The sequence below is a fragment of the Passer domesticus genome, chromosome 8 (assembly GCF_036417665.1).
Source record: "Passer domesticus isolate bPasDom1 chromosome 8, bPasDom1.hap1, whole genome shotgun sequence".
Lineage (NCBI taxonomy): Eukaryota > Metazoa > Chordata > Aves > Passeriformes > Passeridae > Passer > Passer domesticus.
In genome coordinates, this window is record NC_087481.1 from 6,947,435 (window position 1) to 6,965,375 (window position 17,941).

A 17,941-nucleotide genomic window follows, 5' to 3' on the forward strand; every position below is an offset into this window, starting at 1 on the left:
TGTGTCCATCTGCAAACCCCTGCACTACGGGACCCTCCTGGGCAGCAGAGCTTGTGCCCACATGGCAGCAGCTGCCTGGGCCAGTGCCTTTCTCACTGCTCTCATGCACACGGCCAATACATTTTCCCTGCCCCTGTGCCAGGGCAATGTCCTGGGTCAGTTCTTCTGTGAAATCCCTCAGATCCTCAAGCTCTCCTGCTCCAAATCCTACCTCAGGGAAGTTTGGCTTCTTGTGCTCGGTGGTCTTCTATATTTTGGTGGGTTTGTGTTCATTGTTTTCTCCTATGTGCAGATCTTCAGGGCTGTGCTGAGGATCCCCACTGGGCAGGGACGGCACAAAGCCTTTTCCACCTGCCTCCCTCATCTGGCTGTGGTGTCCTTGTTTATCAGCTCTGGCACATTTGTCTACCTGAAACCATCATCTCTTCCAAGCCCTCCATCTCTTCCCCATCCCTGGATCTGTCAGTGTCAGTTCTGTACTCGGTGGTGCCTCCAGCCCTGAACCCCCTCATCTACAGCCTGAGGAACCAGGAGCTCAAGGGTACCCTGAGGAAAATAATGACTGTATCTTTTCAGAATCAATAAACTATCTTTTTTTCTGCTCAGAACCTTCAGAATGTAATCTCGACAATGTTGACCATTTTTTTTCCTATTTGTCCATTTCTTCATTGGAACTTTTCCTTACTATTTTTCTGGTGCTATAATATTTTTATAAATTACTGGAGTACTACTCAGCATTTTTAGATTAACATCTGCTTTTCTTTTGCAACACAAAGACTTTCAGGAGGTTTGTTTCTTATGCATTTCAAGAAAAATAAGTTATTTCCCTGGCTTGTGTGTCCAAGGCATTTCCTCAGCCCTTCTCTGGCTCTGCAGGGGCAGTGCCTGTGAGCAGAGATGGAGGGAAGGGGCTCCCAGCACAGCAGCATGGGCAGGGACAATGGCCCTGCCTCTTTCCACATCTGCTCCTCCCAGCTCCACACTCCCCTTCCCAGCCTTGCTGTGGGTGCAAGGCCGGAGTGCTCTGGCAGCTTGGTCACTGTCCTGCTGCGTGTCCGTGCTGTGCCCTCAGGCAGGGACAGGCCATGGGCACTGCTGGGACGCAGCTGGGCTTCAGCACAGCAGCTCCACCAGCAAAGGGCATCTCCTGAGCGCAGGCCAGGAAGGCTTTGCTCCCATCCAGAGTCACTCTCAGGACTCTCAAGAGGATCCTTGTGTTCCTTGTTCTCCCAGGGCTCAGTGGGATGAGATCAGGGTCTCACTGGGGCCGTCCGAGGACTCAGGTCTGTGTCAGGTTTTGCTTGTGGGTGGCCAGTGCCCATCAGATGGTGAATGGTCTGAGCTGAACCTTCCTGGGGCCCTGCAGCTTGTGCCAGGGCTGATGGCAGGGGAAGATTTGTCTGGAGGGCCTTGGGAGCTGCCAGGAGAACACAGGGGACCTGCAGGGACAGTGTGTGCCAGGGAGCAGCAGGGAGTGGAGCTCACTGGGCACAGGCCTGGCCAGGCTGGGCTCACCCCAAGACCAAGGACTGAATGTGTGCTGTGAGCCAGGAGAGCTCTGCAGCCCAGGGACACAGCAGGCCCAGGGAAAGGAGTCTGGGCACTGCCTGGTCTGACCCTCAGGGAACTCCCCCAGGAGGATCCAGGGCAGCCCCAAGCCCCTCTGGCAGCCCTGGCACAAGGCAGGCACCTCTGAGCCCCCTCCATGCCCCGCAGAGCCTGTGTGGGAGGGGGTCAGTGCAGGGAGCACCATCAGCTGCCTCTGTGTGCCAGGCTGAGCAGCAGAGCCCAACAGAGGCAGCCCAGGGCCCCGGGCAGCACAGTCCCCGTGCTCTGCAGAGCAGCAGCCCCAGCTCAGGGCTCTGGGCAGCAGGGCAGGGGCTGCAGCAATGGCTGCTGGGGCCAGCACAGACGTGTTCCCCTGGGAAAGGCTCTGGGGGCAGCTGGCATGGGCCAGGAGCAGAGCAGGAGCCCGTGGGTGTGCAGAGGAGCCCTGGCAAGAGGCTGGCCTGTCCCTGGGCCAGCAGGAGCTGCCTGAGGAGCCCCGGGGCCAACTCTGCTGCTGGGCTGGGCAGCAGGGCTGGCCCTGGGGCTGCAGGAGCTGCCCGAGCTGAGCATCTGCTGAGCATTCCAGACCCAGAGTGGCTGTCCCTGACCTCCAGTGCCGCCAGTTCCTGCTGCAGGTCCAGACCTGACTCTGCTGCTTGGCTGGGCTGGGGCAGGGGCAGGGAAAGGTTGAACTGGGCAGTGCCAGGGAGAGGAAAATGATGAGACCTTGTCCCCACGAGTCCCCGCAATGTTAGAATAGCCTCCATGCTTCTTTGAGGCCCCACAATGTCACAATGGCCCCTTGATTCCATTAAGCCCCACGGGGTCACCATGGTCTCCTGGTCACAGGAGGTCCTGCAGTGTCACAAGGGCCCCTTGGTTCTGTGGAGCCCACAGGGTCAGTGTTACCAGTGGGCAGTGTCAGCACCAAAGACACAGACACCAACTGAAGGAATAATGTAATTTATATAATGTATATCTGCAAAAAATTACAAAAGGAGAAGCTCAGCAGTGCACCCAACCATCACCACCAAAGATTGCCTGCAGTGATTAATAAAGCTCCAGCACCAGTTCCCCTCAGGCTTTACCATCCCCCAGATCCACACAGCAGCAGGGGAAGCTGTCCCAGCCAAGGGCTGCAGAGCCACTCCTGGACACTGGGAATTCCTGCAGCTGCCTCCAGCCACAGGTGAGGCTCCAACCTCGCTGGGAGAGGGCTCAGCTCTGACAGTGCTGAATGAACAAACTGACAGCACTTCTAGTGCGGGAACATCTGCTTTCATCCTCCTCTTGGGTTCCTCCCAAAGCCTGGCCAGTGCCCAAGGAGGAACCAAGGGAGGTGACTTTGATCCTTCAGCCCCAAACAAGGCCAGATGGGGCCTTGTCAGATGAACTATAACCTTTGTAACAATTCTTTCAATAACACAGTTTAGATTTAGATATTAGGCATAAAGGCATTGCCTCTTGTTCTTCAAGTAAGTGCTGTTCAAGTTCATTACTCAGAGCTATAATTCGCATTCCTTTTAAAACAGCCCTAATTAGTTGCTATTCTCCATTATTTTATCAAATGTCCCCTTTTTTCTTGAGACTGTGTCTCTTTTTAAACAAGTCTCATTAGTCCATTTCCAGCACCAAGTGTCACAACCGCTCTAACATGGAATTGTAACACACCAAGTGCTCACACTGCAATGATGACAGTGACTGCCACAAATTCATTTCACTGCAGCCTCCAATTTGGTAGTCATGAAGCCAATCCCACCAAGAATAGTTTTCTCCTTTCTGCCGCTCTTGTACTGCTTTTTCTGTCAAGGTGATTCCTGATTGTTAGACCTCAAACCCATCAGATAGCAGTGCAACATTCCTGTCCCATGAGAGCCCAGGTTCCTCCCTGGCCAGCAAGCAGATAATCCCAGGCTGTGTGGTTCTGTAGAACCCCATTTGTGTTTGTTGGAGCTCCTGGGATGTACTATCAGACATTGTAACAGTATAATTTCTTATTTCTTCTAATAATCTTTTTAGCTCATTAATGTATACTCCACAGGACAGGGCAGTGCACATGGGGCACAGGGAGAACCAGAATCCTTGGTTTTCTGAGACCAAAGGCACCCCTTGGGGGGAAAATGTTCTCTTGGCCCCAACTTTTCCTTGTGCTTGTTGCCAAAGGACCCTAAATGGTGGCCCTGCAGCTGGGAGTCGTGTGACACTGACACTGACCAGCTCCAGCACCCAAGTTTCTACTGACATGGGGAGTGATGTGAAGCACAGAAATCTTCTCACACTGTGGCCTCTGTAACTGTAACAGGGTTCAGTTTCTCCTGAAGGGAAATCCTAGTGAATCCTGTCAAACAGATCATTGTATTCCTGTGTTCCACAGCACAGTTTTCTGTAACTGTCCCTGCAGTGATTCCATTAGGAGGCAGAGCCCATGGACAGAGTTCTGGCCACCCCAGAGTATGGGCCCTCCAAGGGAACCCCATTTGTCCCAAATTCAGCTGAGCACATACCCAGCAATGAGTAACATTGAGTACTTTGGCTACTTTGATCTTTAAATTTTCAAAACAATTTTGATGACCAATCCCTTGATGAAACTCAAGAGGTGTTTGTGGCAATTAAAGATTCTGGCTGACTCTCAAGATACAACTTACAGACATCAGCAGTACCTCAGTGACACGGTTACTCAGTCTTTTTCCTTAATCTCATTCAGGATAAGAACAATAATTCTGTTGTCCATGCAGCTGGCACCGTGTTAATTCCAGAATAATGCTCCCAAGGTCCTTTGCTGTTCAGCTTTAGCACGGTGTCTGTGGCTAACAAGGATTGGTGGGGCCCTTTCCCCTTTGGCTGGAAGGGGGCTGGGTCCCAGTCCATGAGGGGCACCCATGCTCCTGGATGGAATTTGCCTGGAAGTCCCTCAGTGTCACAGCAGCCTTCACATGGAACCCCGTGGATCAGAGCATTTTCCAAAGGGGTCATTGGGGAAAACAGGGAGATTTGTTCTGGCAGGATGTGTAAAATAGTATCCTGTAATATCTCCTTGTTCTCACACTTGGCTGCAGGGACAAATTCCCATTGTTCCTGCCCAGGTTTCAGGATTCAAACAGTGCTGTCTTTCCCCAGACCTGTTCCTTCAGCTGCCTCAGTAGGACCTTTTGACCTCTGGAGCCACACTCTGGCTCCTTTATTAGGACTGGTGGATCCAAACCCTTTATCTACACCAACAGCAGTGATTTGAGACGGATGTCTTTTTTCCCAATTGTTTTAAAAACTGACAATATCAATAATAGTGCTACCCTGTAATTGAATAATCCAATCTTGTTTACTGCTGTTTAACACAATTCCTTTAATTTCTCCTTGATAATCTTCATCAGTTCCTCCTCCCATGACATGAACCCTTTGCAAGGCCAAGCTCCAGTGAGCAGTTATCAAATCAAAGTGTCCTGGAGGAATCTGAATTCCTGTTCCAGTGTTGATAACTCTTATTTGCTTCTGATTTATCCTAATTAATTCCAGTCCATGAAGGTCCAGCCCTGCAGCCTCTGGGCTGGCCCTGCCAGGGGCCATCACACCCACAACAATCTCCCAGGCAGTCCAAGTCTCACTGTCCATGGTTGTAGTTGCAGATTGGGTGCAGCTGTGCACAGCCAGGGGTTTCCATTTCCCCAGTGGGCCACTGTTAAGGGCATGGAGCACATCTGGGAGATGGGTTCTCCATGGGGGCAGGTTCCCATCTCCTCATTTTTTCAACTGCTCTTTTAACAACTCCTTCACCTGTTCCACCAATCCTGCAGCTTGTGGATAGTCTGGTTCATGAGAAACCCTGCAGTCTTAATCACAGTATTTTTCACAGTAACAGACAAAGCACTCTGCATCACAGTATCAGCAAACCCTGTAAAAATAGTCAATTTCATCCCCTCCTTCTCTTTTCATTGTATAAAATCTCACAAAATTTACCTCTGACATTAGGGTCCTGGCCAATTTTTTTCTGTAGAGTGTTTAATGTTACATCCCTGAGCAGCCAAAGCTACCAAATTAGTATTTTCAGCACTATTTCACATTATTACTATTTTATACGTAGATATTGATATTGATATAGAAATATAGATATAGCTAGATAGGTATAGACATACATATAATATATATATATATCAATATATATATATTAAGGCTATATTATACTATAAATATGTACATAGTTATTTATGATATTAATATTTCACTTGCACAAATGCATTGGAGCTCAAGATTAAAACCTTCTTCTGTTGCTCCATGTGGGAACATTCCAACAATAATTGTTCCTTCTGAAGGTGCTGTTTCCAATGTACTGTTAAAAAATTCATCTTTGTCTGCCCAAAACCACAAGTTCTTTTCCTTTTCCATATGCAATTTTTGGATGCATTTTAAGACATCCAGGGCTTCAGCTTCTTTTAACCAACTGCCCCACTGCTCACACGGTGCTGCGACCTCAGCCCACTCCAGAGCCAGGGAACTCCAGGGAAGGGCTTCCCATCTGGGAATTTCTGATAGGACTGATTCCTCACATTTACATTTAACAAGAGACATTTTGCTGTGATCTGGCCAGACTCTGCCAGTTTTGTTTTACCAGTGGGCAGGGTCAGCCCCAATGGCACAGACTCCAACGGAAGGAATCAGTGTCATTTACTGCACCTCAAAGCAGCAAAGGATCACAAAAGGAGCAGCTCAGCAATGCACCCAATCATCACCACCAAAGATTGCCTGCAGTGATTAAGAAAGGTCCAGCATCATTTACCCTCAGACTTCACCATCCCCCAGATCCACACAGCAGCTGGGGGAAGCTGTCCCAGCCAAGGGCTGCAGAGCCACTCCTGGACACTGGGAATTCCTGCAGGTGCCTCCAGCCACAGGTGAGGCTCCAACCTCGCTGTGAGAGGGCCCAGCTCTGACAGTGCTGAATGAACAAACTGACACCACTTCTAGTGTGGGAACATCTGGTTTCATCCTCCTCTTGGGTTCCTCCCAAAGCCTGGCCAGGGCTCAAGGAGGAACCAAGGGAGGTGACTTTGATCCTTCAGCCCCAAACAAGGCCAGATGTCAGATTTCATGGCCTTGTCTGGCTTCTAAATACGGAAAAGTCAATACATGTTTTACTAATGAGTGGCTACATCTATCACAGTGCTAATGACCATGCATATTTCATCAGTGAGCAGATACAAAGATAACCTTTGGTTGGAAGGTTCATCCAGAGGCCACCTTTGGCTCAGGGCCTGCTGTTCAGGCCTCACTCAGGGCTGTTGTCCAGGCCTTGGCACTTCAGGGACGGGGTTTAGTGCTGGGCTTGGCACTGCTGGGTGACCGGCTGGACTGGATGAGCTCAGAGGTCTTTTCCAACAGAAAGGATTCTGTGATTCAGTGATTCTATCTGCTGAATTCAGCTAGGTCCATGCTAGCAGCACTCATTTGCTCAGAAAATACCCTCTTGCTCAGCTCTTGTGGCCTGAGGCTTCAGCTCCTTCAGCTGCTGGTGCTAAGCTGCTCATGCTGAACGAGACGACTTGGAGAGATGAACACAGTCCATCCAATTGCTTCTGGGACACAGAGAGGGGAGGGTGTGGAAACAGAAGCATTGTTTGGTATGGCCTCCTCTCTGTCCTTCACGCCTTTCAGGGCTCTGAACCAGCCAAGAGCTTTCTCCAAGAGTGCAATGGAGCAGCTGTTCCTCTCCCAGGTCTGGCTCTCTCCAGTCTCTGACCTTGCCTGGTTTTGTCCCTCTTGCTGTGCCCTCTGTTCCCCCAGGGCTCAGTGGCTGCTGCCCAGGACTGTGGAACTGGCACAGATCCAGTGGTCGAGACCCTCCTTGCTGTGGCCTTGGAGCTGCCTGGGCACAGCAGCCTCTTCCATCTGGAAGCTCCCCATGGACAGGGAGTCCCCAGCTCTGTTCCTTGCACAACCTCCAGGAGCCCAGGGCTGCCATCTCAAGTCCCTGCTGGCACTGGGGGCTCCCAGGTGCCTCAGGCTGCTGTGACACTGCTGCACACGGGAGGGAAGAGTGGCAGGGGCTGTGCTGAAAGTCAGCTCCATGTGCTGCTGCTGCTGCTGCTGCTGTGGGGTCATTTGTTCAGCCTGGCCCCAGAGTCAGGGATCAGATCCAGGCCCTGCTGCTGCTCCCTCGGGATCAGCCCCAGTTTGGGTGTTGCTGTCAGGGCCAGCAGGAGCGGTGGCTGGAGCAGCAGGTGCTGACAGTGCCCCAAGCCCCGGGGCTGGAAGGGTCCCTGGGCTGGGCTGGGAGGGAGCTGCCCCTTGTTCTCCCTCTGCCCCAAGCAAAGCTGGGCCAGGCACAAGTGGGGCAGTACAGCCAACAGGGAGCCTGCGAGTCTCTTCCAGCTCTGGCTGCTCAGAGTTTGGGCCTTGGAGCCTCAGGTGGCCAAAGGCAGCTGCTCCTGGTCCCTCTGTGTACCCGTGTTCAGCAGTGCTGCTCCATCAGTCTGTGCCCAGCAATGGGGAAAAGCCTCAGCCCTGCAGGGCCAGGAGCTGCCGGGCTCTGCCTGAGCAGCTCAGCCAGCAGGAAGGGAGCTGCTGCACACGGGAACCAGGAGCAAAGGGCTGCAGCACCTCGTGCTGGGGCAGAGCCCAGATTCTGAGAGGGAATAACAGAGTTATTCATGTGCATTGGTGCGTCAGCACTGCAGGTGCTGTGCCTGCAAACACAGGGTTCGAGATCTGCAAAAGAATTCTGCAGCTCTTGACTGGATCAGGATGTCAGCAGTGCTGAACTCCAGCACAGTCCAAATGAAACACTTCACACCTCTGCTCATATCTGCTAGAGTTTTTTCTTCAGGGTATCCAGAGAAAAGTAAACAGAGGAGGAGCCGACATTTTCATTGTTTGTCAGAAATGTATCTCATTTTGCTGTACATTCCTTTTGTAGGACGAGTTCTCTGTTAAAAACACTGGACAAAAAAGAAAATAAAAAAACATGAAAGATAAAAACAAAAAACAAATGTGTAGTGAAAATCATCTCTAACTTTGGATTAAGAGGTAACTGATCTTTTTAAAAAGAGAACTCAGTTACTCTGTAAATGTTCTGATGGCATGGATCCATATTACTGACCTCAGCATCACTTTTTTAAAAGATTCAGGGTTTTGTTTGCAATATTATGTTATTTTAAATTGTGATTGAATCAATAGGAAATTGAAAGATTTATTATGCATTTATGCATTACTGTGTCTTGAATGTAAAAATATTGCAGTTTGAAATTTGGATTTAAAGTGTTGCAAATGAAAGTTATAAATCCTAATAGATTGTGTGACAGCAGATTTTCCTAGAGGATGTGCAGCACTCCAAGGACTTCATCAGTGGGGTTGGGGGTACTTGGACCTTTGTCCTGTGCCACTCTGAGATGTCATGGAATGGAACTTCGCCTGCCACCAGCCCAGGTCACCCTCTGCCACCAAAGCTCCTTGGACCTTGTGCCCCCAGGCAGGCACAAAGTGTTTGTGCTGTTCCCCCTTTTGCACAAACCCACAGAGAGCTGGGATTTTTCCAAGTCTCATGTCTGCATTGGGCCATATTCCTAAAGAAGCAGCAGCCCATCCCGATGAATATGGCAAGTTATATGGATGGTTGTGAGCTCCACTTCCTGCCTAGAAATCCTGAAACTGCTTCTGAATGCTGCTCCTTCAGCTCTTGGACATCTTCTCACACAGAGCTGGGGAAAAAATCCCCTGGTCTCTGGCTAAAGGGTGAGTTATGCCAAAGTTAGAGCTCTGTGCGAAGTCTCTATCCATCCCTATCCTATTAATATACCAATATGTGGGGGTGTGCATGGATGTGTCTTGTACACAAAGGAAGGAGTGAGCAAGCAACGGTACTGACACATTCACTGTCCATGTTCATCCCATACCCATGGGTACAGAGACATTATGGAAACTCGGGCACAGACAGAGCCTTCTGTCCCTGGATACAGAGACATCCAAGAGCCCCTGGCACACACAGACCCTTCTGTCCCTGGGTACAGAGACATCCAAGAGCCCCTGGCACACACAGACCCTTCTGTCCATGGATACAGAGACATCCAAGAGCCCCTGGCACACACAGACCCTTCGGTCCATGGATACAGAGACATCCAAGAGCCCCTGGCAAACACAGACCCTTCTGTCCATGGATACAGACATCCAAGAGCCCCTGGCACACACAGACCCTTCTGTCCCTGGATACAGAGACATCCAAGAGCCCCTGGCACACACAGACCCTTCTGTCTCTAGAGGATGGAGCGTGGTGGGTGGGGGTGGTTGGTGGGCAGCGAGTCCCAGACAGCAGGCCAGACCCGGCTCCAGCCCTGCCAGGCCCTGCCAAGGCTCAGTACCAGCTCCTCTGGAATGGGAAAGCCTTTCAGCCTTGTCCCTGCCCAGAGGGGCAGTGCTGGCCTGGCAGCACAGGTTGTTTTCCCCTCAGGCTGCAGGAGATGAGAACACAACACTTGCCAGCACTGAGTGCGAGGCACAGCTCCGGGTGCTCCCCATGAACCTCAGCTCTGGGAGCACTGTCTGCCCCAAGCTCCAGGGGCTGCAGTGGGAGCCCGGCTGGGCTCTGCCCTGGGGCCATCCTGCAGGGACAGCTGGAAACAGGCAGCATTCAGCTGCCACAAACAGCCAAGCCAGGGCTGCAGGGCAGCTGCTCCAGCCCGGACTGCACTGCTGTGTGCTGTGCTCTGGGGCTGGGGCTCCCCACACAGGGGACTGGAGTGCCAGAGGAGACAGAGAAGCTTCAGCTTCAGCCTCACTGAGGTGGGTGCATTGGCTGGGAAGAGTGGGGAGGCTCAAGGGGATTCACAGAGCTCATCCTGCTGCAAGGATGAAGGGAGTTGGAACTCAGCAGTGAGGAGAGCTGAGGGCTGGAGAGTGGCTCTGAATGACACTAAAATGCCACTGGACCTCTGAAACATTGCTGCTCCTCAGCCAGTGACAGCATGAGTCCCTAAACCTGGGGCTCAGCCCTCCTTGTGGTCAGGGGCAACAAGGAAGGCCAGCAAGTGATGGAGACAGCAACGGGCTGGGAATTCACTGGGGTAAAAAAGGGAGCAGTTGAGAAGTAAAAGGCAGGTGGGGGAGAGAACTGTTCAGAGAAGGGCTGAGCTACATCTTGAGCAAGCTGAAAAATGTCATTTGGAGTCATCCCAGATTGATTTGATTTCAGAAGATATTGAACAAGTTTAATTTTTGGGAGGTGTCACTCTGCAAACTTGAGCTGTGTTGCCAAAATGCTCAAGCAAGTCTGTGCTGCAGGTGACACCATTTCTTCTTTGGCTGATTCCGGCCCGGTGCTGAGCTCCAGCAGAGCCCTGGCAGAGCCCAGAGCAGCCTCAGCATCCGCAGAGCCCGGCTGCAAGGAGAGAAAGCAGAAACTTCCCGTCAGCTGATGGCTCCTGTCCCCTTGTCCCAGCTGCCCGCAGTGCCCAGGCCATGCTGGCTGTGCCCAGAGCTGTGCCCAGAGCTGCCCATCAGTGCTGCCTTTGGGAGCAGGGCAGGAGGGCAGGACATGTGCCCAGCCTGCAGCCAGCCTTGGCACATCCACCTGCTCAGCAGCTGCCCAGAGCAGGATGCTCCTGTGCTCGCTGCCATCTCCCAAAAGCTCTGAGCCCACCCTGCCAAGCAGACGGGGACCCACCTCATGCCATCCATGGCTGGAAGAAAAGCTGGTCCCAAACGATGTCCTCAGCCTGCTCCAAGGGCACGGCCCATCCACGCCACAGCTGCTCCCAAGAACTTCCCGATCCAGACTGGACCAACCAGAATGCTGCCTCTAGAAAAACAAACAACAAATTGTTGAAAATAGATTACAGACAAAAAGGGAAAAAAAGAACAAAGGGAAAAATCATATCTCTGTGAGGGGATTGAGGAAGGCCCAAGCCCTGCATGCCAGGGAAAAACCCAGCCATGTGTGAGCAAAGCCCAGGTTTTCTCCCTTCCCCCTGCACTGTCCCCCACAATAACCGTGATCCCAAAGCAAACAAGGGCAGTGGAGCTGCCCAAGCCATTCCTTGCCTGCACAGCAAAGCACCTGTGCACAGATTTGGGAGTCCCACCTCTGCTCCCACCATGGGGGTTTGTTTGTGTTGGGCTGCCTGCCCCAGCCCCAGCCCCAGCCCGGGGCACGGTGGGTGCTGGGGGCTGTTGGCAGGACCAGGAGCCCACTCCCATTTCGTACCCACCCCAGCCCATGCCCCCAGCCCTGCCAAAAGCAGCTGGGCAGCCAACTGAAGGATCAGCTGCATCTGCCCCCACAAAGGGGGAACCTTTGCTTCCTAGCCAGGCTGGGCAATGCCCAAATCTGGGAGCATTTCCCCAGGTGTGGACTCATCTGCAAATTCCCTGTGGAGTTTGGCTTTGAAGAAGGTGACAGAATCAAAGTGCATCACCTTCAACTGCTGGTGGCCAGGTTGTCATCCTTCATGTCATCCTTGATGTCATCCTCGCTGTCTTCTGCAGCAGCAGCCCCACCCGGTACAGCTTCTCTGGGGGCTCCTTCTCCTTCCCTGGGGTGAGACCAGGCTGTCAGGGCTCTGCCCAGGGCCCCAGCTGTCAGGGAACCAGGACAAGCAAAACCTGCTTGGATGGCAGCCACCAGGGCTGGGCAGAGCAGCTCAGCTCCAGCACAAGGGCTGCATGTTCCCATCCCATGACCCTGGTGCAGTGACACGGGCTGGCTTTCTTTGCTTCTCATTGCCAAGTCATCTGTGCAGCTGTAACTTACCAGGGCCCTGCAGCACAGTGTGCCTGTGGCTCTCTCCCTTCTTCTAGGGCAGATGAACATCCTGCATCCAAGGATGACAGAACACCTCTTCTAATGAGGGTCTGGCCAAGGGGTGCATGGATAAACACCACCCAATCAGATTTTGGCACTCTGGGGAGAGAAACCAGAAACTGCCCGTCAGCTGGAGAAGGCTCCTGTCTGCTTTGCCCCACTATTCCCATGCCCAGGCCATGCTGGATGCGCTCAGAGCTGGGCCTGAACTTTCCCATCAATTCTTGGTTTTGGGGGAGAGCAGGACATGTGCCACCTCCTCAGCAGCTGCCAGAGCGGGATGCTCCCGAGCCCGCTGCTGTCTCCCAGCACTGGTATTCCCCCCGTGCCCAGAGAAGAGGATTCACCTGGAGAGAGCCGTTGTGGCAGCGAGAGCTGGCCCCAGCTGAAGTTCCAGCCCCTCCTGAAAGGCATCTTCCCACAGACCATCTCGTGCAGCAGGATGCCCAGGGACCAGATGGTAGCTGGCTCGTCATGGTACCAGCCAAAGCGGGTCCATTCCGGGGGGCTGTATGATGGTGTTCCTGTGGAATACAGATGGAGTTCATCAGGGGGCTGCTGCTGCTCCCAGAGCCTGGCCCCAGCATCCCTGGGCGGGCGGGGGCTGCATCAGTGGCACACAGGGTGACCACTGTCCTCTCACCAGCATCTGGGACTGGTGTACAAACTTGGGATTGCAAAAGAAGCCACTGGTGTGGGAAGGGGACAGTGGAAGCCCTGGCTAGGCCTGACCATGACATGCAAAGGAAATACCCACTGCGTGCTGGGGAAAAACCATGCCCTCATTCTCCCTGCCTGCATTGCCCCAAACATATTATAAAGGCAAGACAAACAGGGCAAGTGGAGCAGTCCAAGCCCTTCCTCTTGCCTGCACACAAACCGGCTGGGACACAGGTTCCAACATCCCTCTCTGCTACCCTCACCCACGGCTGTTTTTGTCAGGCTGGCTGCCCCAGCCCAGCCCCAGTCCTGGGCACAGTGGTGGGCAAAGGCTGCCAGCAGGGCTGGAAGATGGCTTCCCACCCAGCCCTGCTCTAAAGCAACTCAGCTGCAGATTCAGTCCCCTGAGTGGCAGCAAAAGGGAGAATCCCCGCTGCCACACCCAGCTTGGGCTGTGAGATCTTGGGCTGTGAGATGCCAGGAGGGGGAGCACAGCCCTGTGTAGGCTCACCTGCAAAGTGAGTGTAGGCTGTGTCTTGCAGGTAGGTGCCACAGCCAAAGTCAATCAATTTGGCCTGCCCGGTGGCCAGGTCAACCAGGATGTTCTCTGGTTTGATGTCGCGGTGCAGGACCCCGCAGCTGGTGCAGTGCCGCACGGCCTCCAGCACCTGCCGGAACAGCTGCCGCGCCACCTCCTCGGACAGGAAGCCTCGTGCTTGAATGAAATGGTGCAGGTCCTGACAGTGCTCCGGCCGCTCCAGCACCATCAAGATGTCGTTGGGGAGCTCAACCCACTCCAGCAGCTGGACCACACCAGAGAAGCCACTGGACACCTTGTCCAGCAGCACAATCTCCAGGGGTGCGCTGGTGCCGTCGGGCTGCGGGAGGAGCACGATGCCGTCAGTGGGGCTGATGCCGTGCCGGGGGTCAGGAAGCCCTCAGCCAGCCCGGGATGCTCTGCACCCTGCTCTGGCCCCATGCCCGCTCTCCCTCGGGATGTCCTGGCGGCTCCCACCCTGCCGGGGCTCGGCTCATCCCTGCCCAGCACAGCACCTCGCTCACTCACCAGCTCACCCCAGTGATGGACGCGGTTCTGTGGCACCCTTTTGATGGCTACCTGCAAGCCAAGTGCAGAACAGGGCTCAGCTCACTGTCCACCCTGCCCAGTGCCATCCTCTGCCCGCCTCCTCCCCCCTGCTCCGCCTCCTCCACCCCCTCCTCCTGCGCCCGCCGCCAGCCCCGCCGCTCACCGGGGCGCCATCCGAGAGCCGCGTTGCTGCAAAGACGTTGCCGAATCCGCCCCGGCCCAGCAGCGAGCCCAGCCGGTACCGCTCCTTCAGGCGCTGCTGCGCCTTCCCTGCCGGCGGGACGCGGCTGTCAGCGCTCGGCCCGGGGCCGGCAACGGCCCCCGAGCGCCCCTCACCCGCCCCGGCCCGGCCATCCCCCGGCGTTCGCTCCCTGCAACGGGACAGCGGCGGCTCGGGGCCGGGGGCCGCGCTGCCGAGCGGCGGAGCTCGGGCCGGGCAAGCCGCAGCGGAGGCGGCGGGAGCGGCGGGGCCGCGTGTGTCCTCCGCGGGCCCCGGGAGGAGCCGGGGCCGGGGCCGGGGCCGGGGTCGGGGCCGGGGCCGGGGCCGGGGCGGGGGCCGGGGTCGGGCCAGGCGGAGCCAAAAGCCGGCGATGCCGCCCCAACCCCAGGCACTGAACCCCGCCCAGCAGCGCCAGCGCCAGCACGGCCAGAGCCGGGCTGGGACCAGACCTCGGTGGGACGGCCGGGGACGGGCACGGGGCAGCCCCGCCCGCGGCCGGGGGCGGGCCGGGGGCATGGCCCGGCCCGGCACGGGGAGAGGGAGGCGGGGAGAGGAGGGGAGACCGGGAAAGGGAGAGCGGGAGAGGTACGGGACAGCGGGACAGGGAGAGAGAGAGGAGAAGGGAATCTGAAGTTTCTTCTCTCGCTGTCGCTGCTGCCGCCGCTGCTGCTGCCGCCGCTGCTGCAACTGAAGCTCCGGGGCCGTTTGTCCCCGTGTCCTTTTGTCCCTTGCCCGCTCGCCCCCGCCTCGAGCCCCACGTTCCCCGAGGGCAGCCCCTGAGCCTGTCCAAACACGGGAACTTTGCCGAGTTCAGCCAAGAGCCAGAGTCTGGACTCCTGCACAGTGCCTCAGGAATCCCCTCGGTCCCTGCTGTGCATTGTCCCTGCTGAGGGTCAAACACTCTCAGAGCGTGTTCCCTGAATGCAGAATTTGTACCTGACACAAACACTGCACTTACCTCTCCAACATTGCTTTCCAAGAAAAACAGGGGAAGCCAAACTGTGTGTAGGTCATGGTATCTTAAAATGTCTAAAACTTGCCAACTCATGGATCTTAGCGGTAAGATCTGTTTGGAATTAATGGGATGGACAACTAGTGCAAGATGGAAAAGGGGAGCATAAAAATAAATAGAGAAAAATGTCTTGAATTGTTTCAATTTTCATTTAATTTCTTAAAAGCTCTTTTTGTTTTTCCAGAAACTTCTCCTCAGTCCTGTATGCTTTTTCCAAGAACCTTTCCTGAAGAATGAGGTGCAGCTTCTGTCACAAGGTGTGCCACCAACTGCAGCTTCTCTTGGCTTTCCACACTGTGTGTGCAGCACACTTGCAGCAAAGCAGGACAAATATTTGAAGAACTTGACAGCTTGTTCTTCTCTTTTCCTTGTGGGCTGGGCAGTTGTGCCATTGGTAAGGTTTTCATTGTTACTGTTCTACCCTAAGAAAACATGACAGGCTACCAAGAACTCCTGGGGAATGCAAGCCTGACTGAATGCAAAGAAAGAATCTGGAGAGCCTGCAGCCAGAAGTGGAGAGCTGTGTGATCATCATTCCAACACCCCCAAGGACATCTTGAAAGTGATCTAGAAGATGAAAATGGGCTGACAGAGGGAGTTTGTTTCTGTGCTCTGTTCAGATTCTTCTACATCTGAAATCAATTCTACAGTCTCCATCTAAATCAAGAGTACAATCAGTTCATGAAAAGCCCCAGAACAATCTGCACCTCTCAGGAGATGACTGAAAGAATCTGAAAAGGAAAAATGCAGGAGAAATGCATTTCTCAGAACTGCAGTATTTGCCTGCCTGAAACCCTCCTCCATTTCCTCCCCTTCCCTGGATCTGTTGGTGTCAGTTCTGTATTTGGTGGTGCCTCCAGCCCTGAATCCCTTCGTCTACAGCCTGAGGAACCAGGAGCTCAAGGCTGCAGTGAGAAGACTGATCACTGCACATCTTAGGAAGTATTAAACTGATTGCCAATTTCTGCAAATCACTTGTAATAAAAGTCATCACTTATAGCTCTTTTGGTTTGGTTCTTTGATTTCCCTGTCATTTTTCTTTTTAAATATTCTTCCTAAAGCTAGACGATTGTTTCTGCCATTTCTGACTTTGTTTCTCTCCACCTTCCCTGTGGCCACAGACTGTGACAATGATGGGCTGCAGTCTCAAAGGTTTTAAAGGAACTAAAGGATCTCCCAGCAAAGTTTTCTGCAGAGATACCTCTTTTGTTGCCATCTCTGGAGCTGCAGCAGCAATGTCTGTGTGCAGAGCTGGGGCAGATCAGTGCTGGCACAGCAGCTGTGCCCAGCAGCAGCAGCAGCACTTGGTGTTGGCAGTGCTGCTGCCGTGGCCCTGCCCCGCTGCCCTGGTGGCCCTGGTGTTGCTGCAGGGCCTGAGTGCTCTCGGGGCCGGGCACAGTCCTGGGGGTGGCAGTGCCGGGGCTGCAGCAGGGACAGGCCATGGGCACTGCTGGGGCAGCGCTGACGCCTCAGGCCAGGCCCTGGGGGCTGCAGGCTCCTTGCCCAGGCTCTCTCAAGAACACGGCCAGGCCAATGCTCAGCACAGAAAAGCCCCAGGGTGAGAAGCCCCAGGCTGGCCGTGGGCAGGCTGGGGGCAAACAGCATGGCTGGGGCTCTGCAAGGGCCCTGGGGGAGACGGGAAGGAGCAGCACAGCAGGGGCTGATCCATCCCCAGTGCACTGCACAACCCAGGGCAGCGTCCCAGAGCGTCCTGATGGAGCTGCCAACAACATCCCCCCTCTGCAGCCCTGGCCTCTCCCCCAGCTCACACAGGTGCCCCATCCTTGCAGGCACAGCCACGGCAGCACTGGCTCAGGAGCCCCTGTTTGCATTGCACAGAGCAGGCAGGAGCACCCCCATGCTGCTGCTGTGGGGACATGAACCTGAGGGAGCACAAATGCCATCAGCCCCTGGGGCCAGCAAGGGCTGGGGGACACCAGGGAAACCACTCAGCTTTGTCCTGGCCTCTGCAGTCAGCCAGAAAGTTTGATCCTATGAGCTGGGAGTGTCTTGTCCCACTGCAGACACTGTTGCTCAGAGCCAGGGCTGCCTGGCAGCCACCCCCAAACTGCCCTGAGCATTTCCTTTGCTTCACCTCTGCTTTCTTTACTCTTCCCGCCACAAATTTCTTCCTTTTGCCGCCCCTGTTCCCTCCCCTGTAAACAGCCCATCCCTGTTTGTCCTTTCCTCTCTGGCCCCACTCCCCATTCCAGTTCCTGACCTGGCACCATGGGAATGTCCCTTGGGGAGCAGGATCATCCTCCAAGTGCTGCAGGAATTGTCTGCAGGCTCCTGCAGTGCCTGGTGCTGCTCCCTTGCCAGAGGCACCCCAGGCCAGGGGGGCACATCTGGGCTGCTGTGTCTGCCTGTGGGGCTCCCTGTTCTGGGCAATGAGGAGGAGCTGCAGAGGCTCTGCAGGACTGACAGGATGGGCTTTGGGGCTGGCAGGAGAAGCTGAGGCACCTGGGCTGCTGGAGCTTCTGAAGAGAAGGCCCAGGGCTAATTGTGGAACTGCTCCAAGGGTGGTTTCAGAGAATTCCAGAATCATCAAGACTGGAAAAGACCTTGGAGATCATCAAGTCCAACCTGTGCCCTGACACCAACTTGTCCCGTCCTGAGCCTCCTCTTTTCCAA

General features: G+C 54.5%; 1 protein-coding gene and 1 pseudogene across 1 annotated transcript in view; both read left to right on the top strand.

The window, feature by feature from the left end:
- Positions 1-17,941, top strand: part of LOC135305560 (zinc finger protein 418-like) — a 409,899-nt gene that overhangs the window by 146,411 nt on the left and 245,547 nt on the right. The window lies entirely within an intron of this gene.
- LOC135305978 (olfactory receptor 14J1-like) lies at positions 20-585 on the top strand (annotated as a pseudogene).